This window comes from Urocampus carinirostris, chromosome 13 (genome assembly GCF_059441175.1).
Source record: "Urocampus carinirostris isolate Australia breed hairy pipefish chromosome 13, RoL_Ucar_1.0, whole genome shotgun sequence".
NCBI classification, from domain to species: domain Eukaryota; kingdom Metazoa; phylum Chordata; class Actinopteri; order Syngnathiformes; family Syngnathidae; genus Urocampus; species Urocampus carinirostris.
This window is the reverse complement of record NC_142361.1, coordinates 36,850,389-36,863,249: the sequence shown is the minus strand read 5'-3', so window position 1 is coordinate 36,863,249 and position 12,861 is coordinate 36,850,389.

The following is a 12,861-nucleotide window of genomic DNA, read 5'->3' as shown; positions in this document are numbered from 1 at the left end:
AAAAACATGAATTTATGACACAGAAGTGCCAAATATGTCCAACATGAGACACTCAAAGCATCTAGTGGCATAAAAATGACTCAAAGGTATTAAATATTTTTAAATGGCTTCATGTACTATAACGTTTCCTTATTTATATGGTCATTAGAAAGAATTTCATCATATGTCACGGTTGCCATGGCGCTCAATTGGCCTTGCCCGTGTGGAGCCAGCTGCCGCTCGCTGACAGATTGGCTTCCCTTCGATTTAAACTCAGTGCTCTCACTCACCCTTGGTCAATCCGACAACAAACCTCTGCACCCGCAAAACGTGGGTTTTGACTCTGTCCGGTTCCCTGCTGGTTTCCTGTCCGGTATTGTTCCCGTCTACCTTGTCCTGTTTAATATTGATCTTCAGTTTCGTTACCGTTTTGTTTGTCCTGTTTAATTTCGATATCCAGTTTCGATATCAATCCTGTCTGTCCCGTCCTGTCTTGTATCGACCCCATCTGTCCGATACCGGACAGGTACATTTTTTATATTGAGAACTCCAGAAACTTCCGTTTTTTTCTTATTTTTATGTCAATTTAGAAGTATTAAAGCGTTTTTCTTTCATTCGAGAATAAATACATCACACAGCCAATAACATTTATGAATATTGAACATTCAAAATGTCAGCCTTGATGCGTGTCTCGACTGGTAAACTCGCTGAGACGTGTATTCCATAAAGCGCTAACGCTAGCGAATGTTGGAATCGATATTCCCTTTGAGCGTGATCCAATTAGACCAGCTTTTTCGCCGATTGGATGGAACCTTTGCGTTCGTCGGCGCAACTCTTTGACCCGGTCGGGTTTTAAAACTCAGAAACTGAACCGGTCTGGTTTTACCCGGAAGGGTTCGAGTTGCAGTTGGGAAAACATGATCGGGATTTGAACGGGTCAGTGTTCATTTTACCTGTGAAAAGTGATCCCAACATAGATCTATGGGTCCCCAAAATCAAGGTCCAATTGCAGCATACACGTACACACACGCTTCTTTAAAATGTTCGCCATCAGTAAATAGTTTTCTGTGCTTTGCCATGCAGTGAGCAATGTGATAGCTTGCTTCACTGGTGGTGTTTTTAGCAGTGACAAAGGTCTTCCGGGTCAGGGTTTGTTTGCCGTACCTGGACACAGCGCGTTTTAATGTCTCTGCCTTGAATTCATGTTCATGTTTCGTCTTGTAATGACGTGTAACACTTGATGTGCGAGGTACAACGCTCTCGAGGCATAATGCACAAACAGCACGGCCATTTTTTGCACAAAGCCCCTATCATCTGTCCACGAAAGAACGAGATTTTCTCACTGGAGGAGCTGTCATGATTCGTTTATTTATCGCACGCCGGTGTTTCTGTGGCTGGGTTAAAACACGCGCCACTCACACATGAAGCAGAGGAGGAGGGGTGCTACCGCAAAGCCTCTAAATAACACAGCGGGCAACTGAAAATGTCTAATTGTCGGGTAAAAATGCGCTTTTTAAAAATATATATTATTATTTTGCGGCAGCACGGCGGCGCAGTGGTTAGCGCGTGTGCAGGCACAGTTCCAAGGTCTTGAGAACCTCCTGTGTGGGTTCGAATCCAGCTACCGGACTTCCTGTGCGGAGTTTGTATGTTCTCCCCGTGCTTGCGTGGGTTTCCTCCGGGCACTCCGGTTTCCTCCCACATTCCAAAAACATGCATTATCATGTTAATTGGCCGGTCCAAATTGTCCCTAGGTGTGAATGAGCGAGCGAGTTGTCTGTCCCTGTGTGCCCTGGGATTGGCTGGCAACCAGTTCAGGGTGTCCCCTGCCCACTGCCTGACGATTGCTGGGATGGGCTCCAGCACCCCCGCGACCCTACTGAGGATAAGCGATGCAGCTAATGAGATGAGATTATTTTGCAGTGCGCTCTCGTGCCACTGCTGGCCCGCGTGTCATAGGTTGCCGACCCCTGGTATATAGCATTGACACAAAACCATTGTAGATCAGTGCACAAAGTATGTGCTAGCAGCAAGATAGTGACTTGACTCAAATCTATAAAGTCAACAAAAAAGAAAATTCTTTTGACGAGTGCTGGATTTCTTCCTTGTTAGGAATTAATTCCATTTACATCCGTTTACCAAATTGTTCGAATTAGTTATCTGACTCCATAAACCAAACACAACCTACATTCACCTAACAATTTATGCGCACTCGTTTCTTGATGGAAAAGATTAACAGTAGAAAGCCGACATTTTCACACGGGGGCAGATTTAATTTAATTAACAATTTAACTAATTGTACTGCATCGAAAACGGCCGAATTATGACGTTGGAGTCTCTGGGAAGCCTTTTTCTCAAGTCCTTTAGCTTTCTCCTATTGGCCATCTTCTCCCTGCATAATGGCGTGCCGACTCCTTCCATGGGCGTGCCAAGGAAGCCCCCCCTGGGCGTCGCGATGTCTGAAAAACTCAAAGACAACACCGAGCGTTTCTACGTCATCAGGGCCTTGTTCTCCGTCAGAGTCCTGTTATCAAAATTCCCTAGTCAAAATATTCTGCATTTGGAACGGCGTGACCTATCATTGAACTATAGCAGGGGTGTCAAACTCATTTTACCTCGGGGGCCACACGAAAGAACAAACATTCTCTCGGGGGCCGGACTAGTATATTGGAAAGAAAGAAAAAGAGAGAAAGAAATAAGACAAAGCAAAGTAGAGAAAAACAGAAAGGGTGGGACAATGAAAGAGAGAAAGGGAGAGAGAGAAGAGAGAGGGAGAGAGAATGTGAGAAAAAGAGGTATAAAGACAAATAGTGAGAGAGGGGGAAAGAAAGAGAGAGAAAGAATGATATCCAAAGAGAAATAAAAAGAGAGAAAGAGGGAAGGAGAGAAAAGAGAAGGAGAGAAAGAGAGAACGTGAGAAGGAGAGAAGGGGAAAGCAGGAGAGAGCGAAAGAGAGAAAAGGAAAAATGGAAGAGAGAGCAAAAGAAGGTAAAAAGACACAGAGAAAGAGACAAAGAGAAACAAAGAAAGAGAAAGAGACACAGAAAGTGAAAGAGAGAGAGAAAAAACGTGAGAAAAGGGGAGGAAAAGAGAGAGAGAGAGGGAGAAAAAGAAAGAAATACAAGTTTGTGAGAGGCACCTGGCTTTGGCAACATCAAGTGGACATATTTAGACCTGCAACTCGTTTTTTTCTTGCGCTTCTCTGAGCGTCGTCTCGCGGGCCGGATTCAATCCCTTAGCGGGCCTGATCTGGCCCCCGGGCCGCATGTTTGACACCCCTGAACTATAGCCTACTAGGTGAAAATCTTCATTGCACTCAAATGTAACTTGTGTTCAATCGTATAAAATCCTTTATAGTCAAATGTATAAAACCCTTCAGGAGGTACTTGAGAAATTGAGAAATCGGCCTTGAAAGTGCTTGAATTTGTCCATGAAACCTCGTTGTTTTTCCGTGAGGATCTGTCCATGAATTATTCAGCGAGTCGTTTTCGCCCTGGCAGCCCCAAAAAAAACATCCGCCAATTATTTAAAAGCCGGCTCCACTCGTAAACACGCGTTTTCGTGCGCAGGTTCGTTTTGCCGGTCCTCCGAGGAACTCAAAAGACTCCTTTAAAGACATTCTCACGTCAACAAATCCACAATGGTCGTGGTCTGCAGCTTTTTTGGTCTTGGTTGGGTTTTGGAGATGTTCACTGCCATTGACGGATATAGACGTCACGGAAAATTTGACGGATATTCATGTCAATTCTTTTGAATGACTTCAGAGGAAGACGATGCTTGTCCTTAACAATGTCCGGAAGCTGAATTATCATTTATTTTACTATACAATATTATCTCATCTCATCTCATTGGCTGCACCGCTTATCCTCAGTAGGGCCGCGGGGGTGCTGGAGCCCATCCCAGCAATCATCGGGCAGTGGGCAGGGGACACCCTGAACTGGTTGCCAGCCAATATACAATATTATATTTTTTTTTTATGAAATATTTTTATTATACATTTTTAGGGTACTTTGGATAGGAAAAAAAAATTGTTTAATGTGGTATTTTATGTTTATAGGTATCTATTTATATCATTTTTCTTTATATTTATATTAATTTTATCATCTTTTATATTTTTATTACTGTAATTATTTTTAACCTTCCAGCAAATTTATATATTTTATTTCTTGTATTTTTAAATTTTTTTTAATTTTGATTGATTTAGATTTTATTTAGAATTTTATTTTTTTCATTTTATTCTTATAGTTTTAATTTAAATTTATTTATTGTGTTTACATTTAAATTAAATTGATGATATTTTATTTTCGTCTGTTTATTCTATTATACATTAAATCTTAATTTCATTTATTTATACTTTTTTTCTTTTTTTTTACATATTTGATTGTAGATTTTTTGTATTTCATTATTCTTTAATTTATTTTTCTTGTGTTTCTTAAATGTTTTTATTGTATTTATATTTATTGAGATTTTATTTTTATACTTAATTAAATCTATATTTTATTATTTTATACTTATTTTTTATTTTATACTTATTAAATTGATTATTTTTTTATTTATATTTTGAAGTACAATTAATCTTTTTTTAATGTATTTGTGTTGTGTTGTTTTTTTTACATATTTGATTGTAGATTTTTTGTATTTCATTATACTTTAATTTCTTTTTTTGTGGTTCTTAAATGTTTTTATTGTATTTATATTTATTGATATTTTATTTGTATACTTAATTAAATCTACATTTTATTATTTTATACTTATTTTATATTTTATACTTTTTAAACTGATTATCTTTTTATTTATATTTTGAACTGCATTTAATCTTTTTCTAAATGTATTTATTGTTATGTTAATGTAATAATATTTTTAATTATTAATTTCATTACATAGTGCATCTGTATTTCATGTATTCATTTATACTGATTTGACTTGTATTTATCTTTTTATGGTATTTATTTATATGTGTAATAATTTCTTTGTTTTAAATACTGTTTGATTTCGTTTTATAGCTATTTTAATTTTTTTTATTATTTACAGCTGAATTTAGCACCTGAAGCATAGTAAACACTAGGTAACATGTTGAAAATTTGTCCAAGAAGTGCATGACAGCAGCGACGCCCCCAGCCTGTAAACTAGTCCAGAAAGTCTATGACGGTCTCTGCCAGCTGGTCCATGCAGGCGTTCACATGCTTCAGGTCAAACGCTGGTCCGCTGACTCATAAGCTACAACTACATACAAAAACAGGAGAAAAACTATATATATATAATGTGTATTTTTTATATTAATTCTAAACTCTGGAAAGCCTCCAGATGCACATGCTAATGCTCCTCCTGGATCTCCAGAATTTGAGAAGGCCACTCTTGTCCCTCAGCAGATGTTGTCATGCTGTGAGTGTCAACCTACTCAGGTTCAAATTACCTCGAAGAGAACTCCGAGTGCCGAAGCACAGCTGGCAAAGAGTAGCTGGGGGTTGGGTGTCACTTTAGGCCGGGCGGCATTGCATAAAATATCCCATTTTTGTCCCTGAAAGAGAAAAAAATTGTTCATTCCTCCATCCAAAAGCTCATCCACACCAGAGAGGGCATTGTAGTGTTTTGCAACTAAAATGGAGAGAAGAAAAAAATGGACTACCGTATCGTCTCTGTGATGAGGACTGAAGAAGTCCAGTTCAAAACTCTGTTTTACTCTATAGTTTAGTAGACACTTGAAAAAGGAAGAGAAGACATCAATGGAGTTTGAACTTGCAAGGAGATCAGAAGACCTAAACCTCTAAGAAGAAATTCCAACCTAGGCTCTTTCTTTTTATTAAATCTATGTCACAAAAAGTAGAAACGCCCTCAAAGATGTTGAAATCAAAGAACAGCTAGATGATTGGCCGACACGAACAATGATGTAAACGGTGCATAACCGTCAAAATAAGGAACTGGAATTCTATGCAATCTCCTTTGCTGGAAGCCGGAGAAGGAGAAACGAAGGACGAGGTGAAGTGGTAGAAGAAAAAGGACAAAGGGCGGAAACGGATAAAGTGGAGGAGGAGAGAAGGAGTAGACCAAGAAGAAATGAAGAAGGGAAGAAAAGAAAGGAGATATATGAGGACTGAAAAGGAGGAGTTAGAGAAGATGGAAAATGAAAAAGAGATTGAGAATAATGAGGAGGGGGGAGAGAAGGATGACAAGGAAGGGGAAATAAGGAGGAGGGAGAGAAAGGAAGTACAAGGATGAGAAGAGGAAAGAAGAAGAGAGAGAAGGGAGAGAATAAAAAGATAAGGAGAGGAAAAATGAGAAGAAAGCGATGAGGAAAGAAAGAAGAGAATGAGTAAGAGAAGAAGGATGAGGTGAAAAAGTAGTAGGAGAAGGACAAAGGCAGGAGACAAGGAACAATATAAGAAAAAGAGAAATAATGAGGAGGAAGGAAAGACGGGCAAGTAGGAGAAGAACGACAGATATAGGAGAACGAGGAGAAGAATAAGAATAAGAGGCAGAGGAGGGGAAAAGGATCAAAATAATGAAGGTGGATTAAAAAAGTCATGAAAATGAGTAAGATATGGTAAAAAACAAAGGCGAAGGTAAAGAAAAAGGAGAAAATTATAAGAAGGAAGAGAAAAAAGAGAAAATGATGAGAAGGAAGAGGCAAAGGACAAGGAAGAAAAGCGAAGTAGGAAAGGCTGAAGGTCAAAGAGCCGAATGTGAAATATAAGCAGAATAATACAGAGGAGGGGGAGAAGAAGAAAGAAAATAGGAAAAGGAGTGGAAGGATGAAACGGACAAGAAAGAGCGAAGGAAGAAAGGAGGGAAGAAGGGAAAAAGTAAAGGAGGAAGGAGAAGAACAGGGGATATCTTTAAAAAGATCAATCTAGTCCCCTGTTTTCGAACTACAAATGGCAACAAATAAAAACTTGTGGGCGGAGTTAACCAATCCTTCCTTTTGTCCTTTTCCCGGGAAATCCGTTCTCAATTGGCCTTTTTTTAACGTCTTGATTATGCAAATTAGCGCTAAAGGATCATGGGATATCCATGACGCTCATTTTTCCTTTTTTTAACTTTTCAGGCACAAAAAAAAAACAGAACTCCATTGAACGCAGCGTGAGTTATCTTCTGCCTATTTGGAGCGTTTGATTTAGTGCCCGGCACATCTGCCGTGCACTCGTTGCTTTTCATGTTTGACCTCTGAGAGCATTTGAAGGGCGTTTGTTGGCCGATTGATTAACCATTTCCGGACAACGGGCGTCAGAATCGGCAAAAAGAATTTTAATGATCGATTTGAAGCTTGAAAAGAAACAAGGAGAGAGAAAAAATGAAGAGGAAGCCATGCTGATTTCGAAGCTAACCCAAGGGTAGCATGATTAGCATCCAACTGAAGTGCTTAGTTCAGGGGTGTCAAACTCATATGAGCTTGGCGCCCACGTGGTAGAACACACTTTCACGAGGTGCTGGAATTGTAGAATAAAGAGAAAAATAGAGAGAGGGACAGAGGGGAAAAGAAAAAGAGAGACCAAATGCATGAAAGAAAGAAAGACAAAGGGAGAAACAGAGAGAGAGAGAGAGAGAGAGAGACAAAGGGAGAAACAGAGAAAGAAAGTCAAAAGGAGGAACAATGACAGAAAGAAGGAAAGAAACAAGGAAGGAAACAAAGAAGGAAAGTCAAAGGGAGAAACAGAAAAAAAGAAAGAAAGAAAGAAAGAATGACAAGGAGAGTAAGAAAGAAGAAAGACAAAGGGAGAAACAGAGAGAGAGAAACAAATAAAGACAAAGGGAGAAACAGAGAGAAAGAAACAAGGAAAGAAACAAAGAAAGAAATACAAATGGAGAAGCGGAGAAAGAAAGAAGGAAAAACAAAGGGAGAAACAGATAAAGAAAGAAAGAAAGAAAGAAAGAAGAGCTAAGGGAGAAACAGAGAAAGAAAGAAAGACAAAGGGAGAAGGAATGAAAGCAAGACAGAGAAAGGACGTAGTTTTCTTTACAATTTGAACTTTTGAAGTGTGCCAATGTGCCCCGCCTAAAATTAACTGCACCTGTGGGGTGGTGATACATTATCCCTGGTCAGCTATTTTTGAAAGCAGGATGCATTTTCTAAAAAGGGACAAGGCCAATCAGGTCATAGCTGGAAACAAACAGAAGCAAAAACGGGACAGGCGGGAGTCAGGGTCAAAAAAGGCTTGCCTTGTATTAACAAAGGCTCGCCAACGGACTGACAAAAGGAAAGTGAAAGGACCGGGCTTAAAAAGGGACAGGGAGCCAAAACGAGCAGGCACAGGTGATCCCAATTGGTAATCATGTCAAAATGAACTGCACTTTCCTGGCCGCAATCTGTTATCCCCAGTCGACTATTGCTGAAAGCTGGGGCACAGAGCGAAAATTAGTGTCTTTTTCACGGGAGAGTAGACGTAGTCGGGATCAAAACAGGTCATAGCTAGATACAAATGGGAGCAAAAACGGGACAGGCGAGAGTCAGGGTCAAAAAAGGCTTGCCTTGTATCAACAGAGGTTCGCAGAGGGACTGACAAAAGGAGAGTGACAGGACCGGGCTTAAAAAGGGACAGGGAGCCAATCAGGTCATAGCTGGAGACAAACGGGAGCAAAAACGCGACAGGCGGGAGTCAGGGTCAAAAAAGGCTTGCCTTGTATCAACAGAGGTTCGCAGACGGACTGACAAAAGGAGAGTGACAGGACCGGGCTTAAAAAGGGACAGGGAGCCAAAACGAGCAGGCACAGGTGATCCCAATTGGTAATCATGACAAAATGAACTGCACTTTCCTGGACGCAATCTGTTATCCCCAGTCGACTATTGCTGAAAGCTGGGGCACAGAGCGAAAATTAGTGTCTTTTTCACAGGAGAGTAGACGTAGTCAGGATCAAAACAGGTCATAGCCAGATACAAATGGAAGCAAAAACGGGACAGGCGGGAGTCTGGGTCAAAAAAGGCTTGCCTTGTATCAACAGAGGTTCGCAGAGGGACTGACAAAAGGAGAGTGACAGGACCGGGCTTAAAAAGGGACAGGGAGCCAATCAGGTCATAGCTGGAGACAAACGGGAGCAAAAACGCGACAGGCGGGAGTCAGGGTCAAAAAAGGCTTGCCTTGTATCAACAGAGGTTCACAGACGGACTGACAAAAGGAGAGTGACAGGAACGGGCTTGAAAAGGGACAGGGAGCCAAAACGAGCAGGCACAGGTGATCCCAATCGGTAATCATGTCAAAATGAACTGCACTTTCCTGGCCGCAATCAATTATCCCCAGTCGACTATTGCTGAAAGCTGGGGCACGGAGCGCAAATTAGTGTCTTTTTCTGTTCTTTCCACTTAAAACGAACAACACTTTTGCGACTGCTCTCCATTATTCATTGACCACTATTTCTGTAAGTGGATGCCTGCAGAGCATGTGTTAAAAATATGGGGGAGGGGATTTTTTTCAAGATTTTTTCATATAAGGGCGGCTTCTGGTTCCCATTATTACTATGCAGGGTTATTGGTTCGTCTCCCGGGCTAGCTTTAGGGTTTGGATTGCTACAGAAATCTGATATTCCCTCTCTGCTTGGAAACATAGATAGAGAGCCAGAACGGGGAGGGGGTTGGGTCCGGGAGGTCTTGGACCTGAGCTGAAGGACGAGAAAAGCTTCCAAACTACTTCTAAATGACTTTGCAGCACCCTCCCTTTTTTGTCCTCGCCGGCGACTAAAGCGAAGGAGCTGAGTGCGCACAAACGCGATGACCTCAGGGCCTGGTGTCCTTTGCAACTGGCCACAACAGAGAGAACACCTTCCTAAAGAGGTTTTTGTGTGAGAGTGTTTAACCAACTGGGGAGAAAAAGGACACTTCGGTATTTGCGCTGTAATACCTCAAAGGCCAGGATTTACTCTCCAGGGATATATGTACACAACGCTTTCCGAAGGTGTTCCATTTAGCTCAAGAAGGAAAAGCTATTAAAGAAATGACAGTTATTATGTCAGAGCAAACACTGCCAATGTTGATGAGAAATCTTGGCATTTAATGTGTTTATGTTCCTTGTTACAGTATATTTGGATTTACTATACAAATAGTGGTAGCTCAAGATATATACATAATGTAAGCGTGCCTCACGGAGCCACTCTATCATATTGTACTCGCACTACTTGGTCGTGTCTCCTCTTGCCCTCTTCATAATGTAAGCGGGGCACAGACACTTTGAGCCACCCTACAGTATTCGATCAGCTGACATTTCTTCGTTAGAAAGGTTCAAAGCGTTCGTGTTTCTCGATAGACTACATTTTGATTTTCTCTAAAAGTACTCGCACTACTTGGTCGTGTCTCCTCTTGCCCTCTCCATAATATAAGAAGGGGCACCGGAGTGACACAAGAGTCAGTTGCTTTGAGCCACCCTATAGTATTCGATCAGCTGACACTTCTTTGTTAGAAAGATTCAAAGCATTCGTGTTTCTCAATAGACTACATTTTCATTTTCTATAAAAGTACTCGCCTTACTTGGTCGTGTCTCCTCTTGCCCTCTTCATAATGTAAGCGGGACACAGACACTTTGAGCCACCCTACAGTATTCGATCAGCTGACATTTCTTCGTTAGAAAGGTTCAAAGCGTTCGTGTTTCTCGATAGACTACATTTTGATTTTCTATAAAAGTACTCGCACTACTTGGTCGTGTCTCCTCTTGCCCTCTCCATTATATAAGAAGGGGCACCGGAGTGACACAAGAGTCAGTTGCTTTGAGCCACCCTATAGTATTCGATCAGCTGACACTTCTTTGTTAGAAAGATTCAAAGCATTCGTGTTTCTCAATAGACTACATTTTCATTTTCTATAAAAGTAGTCGCACTACTTGGTCGTGTCTCCTCTTGCCCTCTCCATAATATAAGAAGGGGCACCGGAGTGACACAAGAGTCAGTTGCTTTGAGCCACCCTATAGTATTCGATCAGCTGACACTTCTTTGTTAGAAAGATTCAAAGCATTCGTGTTTCTCAATAGACTACATTTTCATTTTCTATAAAAGTACTCGCACTACTTGGTCGTGTCTCCTCTTGCCCTCTTCATAATGTAAGCGGGGCACAGACGCTTTGAGCCACCCTATAGTATTCGATCAGCTGACATTTCTTCGTTAGAAAGGTTCAAAGCGTTCGTGTTTCTCAATAGACTACATTTTGATTTTCTATAAAAGTACTCGCACTACTTGGTCGTGTCTCCTCATGCTCTCTTCATAATTTAAGCGGGGCACAGTCGCTTTAAGCCACCCTATAGTGTTCGATCAGCTGACACTTCTTCGTTTGAAAGCTTCAAAGCGTTCGTGTTTCTCAATAGACTACATTTTGATTTTCTATAAAAGTACTCCCACAACTTGGTCCTGTCTTCTCTTGCCCTCTTCATAATGTAAGCGGGGCACAGACACTTTGAGCCACCCTACAGTATTCGATCAGCTGACATTTCTTCGTTAGAAAGGTTCAAAGCGTTCGTGTTTCTCGATAGACTACATTTTGATTTTCTCTAAAAGTACTCGCACTACTTGGTCGTGTCTCCTCTTGCCCTCTCCAAAATATAAGAAGGGGCACCGGAGTGACACAAGAGTCAGTTGCTTTGAGCCACCCTATAGTATTCGATCAGCTGACACTTCTTTGTTAGAAAGATTCAAAGCATTCGTGTTTCTCAATAGACTACATTTTGATTTTCTATAAAAGTAGTCGCACTACTTGGTCGTGTCACCTCTTGCCCTCTTCTTAATGTAAGCGGGGCACCATTGTTTTGAGCCACCCTATAGTGTTCGATCAGCTGACACTTCTTCGTTAGAAAGATTCAAAGCATTTGTGTTTCTCAATAGGCTCCATTTTGCTTTTCCATAAAAGTACTCGCACTACTTGATCGTGTCTTCTCATGCTCTCTTCATAATGTATGGGGGGCACAGTCGCTTTGAGCCACCCTATAGTGTTCGATCAGGTGACACTTCATCTTTAGAAAGATTCAAACCATTCGTGTTTCTTAATAGGCTCCATTTTGCTTTTGAATAAAAGTACTCACACTACTTGGTCGTGTCTCCTCTTGCCCTCTTCATAATGTAAGCGGGGCACAGAGGCTTTGAGCCACCCTATACTAGTCGATCAGCTGACACTTCTTCGTTAGAAAGATTCAAACCATTAATGTTTCTCAATAGGCTCCATTTTGCTTTTCTATGAAAGTACTTGCACTACTTGGTCGTGTCTCCTCTTGCCCTCTTCATAATGTAAGCGGGGCACAGAGGCTTTGAGCCACCCTATACTAGTCGATCAGCTGACACTTCTTCGTTAGAAAGATTCAAACCATTAATGTTTCTCAATAGGCTCCATTTTGCTTTTCTATGAAAGTACTTGCACTACTTGGTCGTGTCTCCTCTTGCCCTCTTCATAATGTAAGCGGGGCACAGAGGCTTTGAGCCACCCTATACTAGTCGATCAGCTGACACTTCTTCGTTAGAAAGATTCAAACCATTAATGTTTCTCAATAGGCTCCATTTTGCTTTTCTATGAAAGTACTTGCACTACTTGGTCGTGTCTCCTCTTGCCCTCTTCATTATGTAAGCGGGACACAGTCGCTTTGAGCCACCCTATAGTGTTCAATCAGCTGACACTTCTTTGTTCGAAAGATTCAAACCATTCGTGTTTCTTAATAGGCTCCATTTTGCTTTTGTATAAAAGTACTTGATCGTGTCTCCTCTTGCCCTCTTTATAAAGTAAGCGGGGCACCGGAGAGAGACAGTATTATATTCAAATAATTGACACTGCTTGTCATTACGATATATTTGGCTTTTGTATAAAAGTACTTGATCGTGTCTCCTCTTGTCCTCTTTATAATGTAAGCGAGACACTATTATATTCAATCAATGACACTGCTTGTCATTAGAATATATTTTACTTTTCTACAGAAGTAGTTGGTCGTG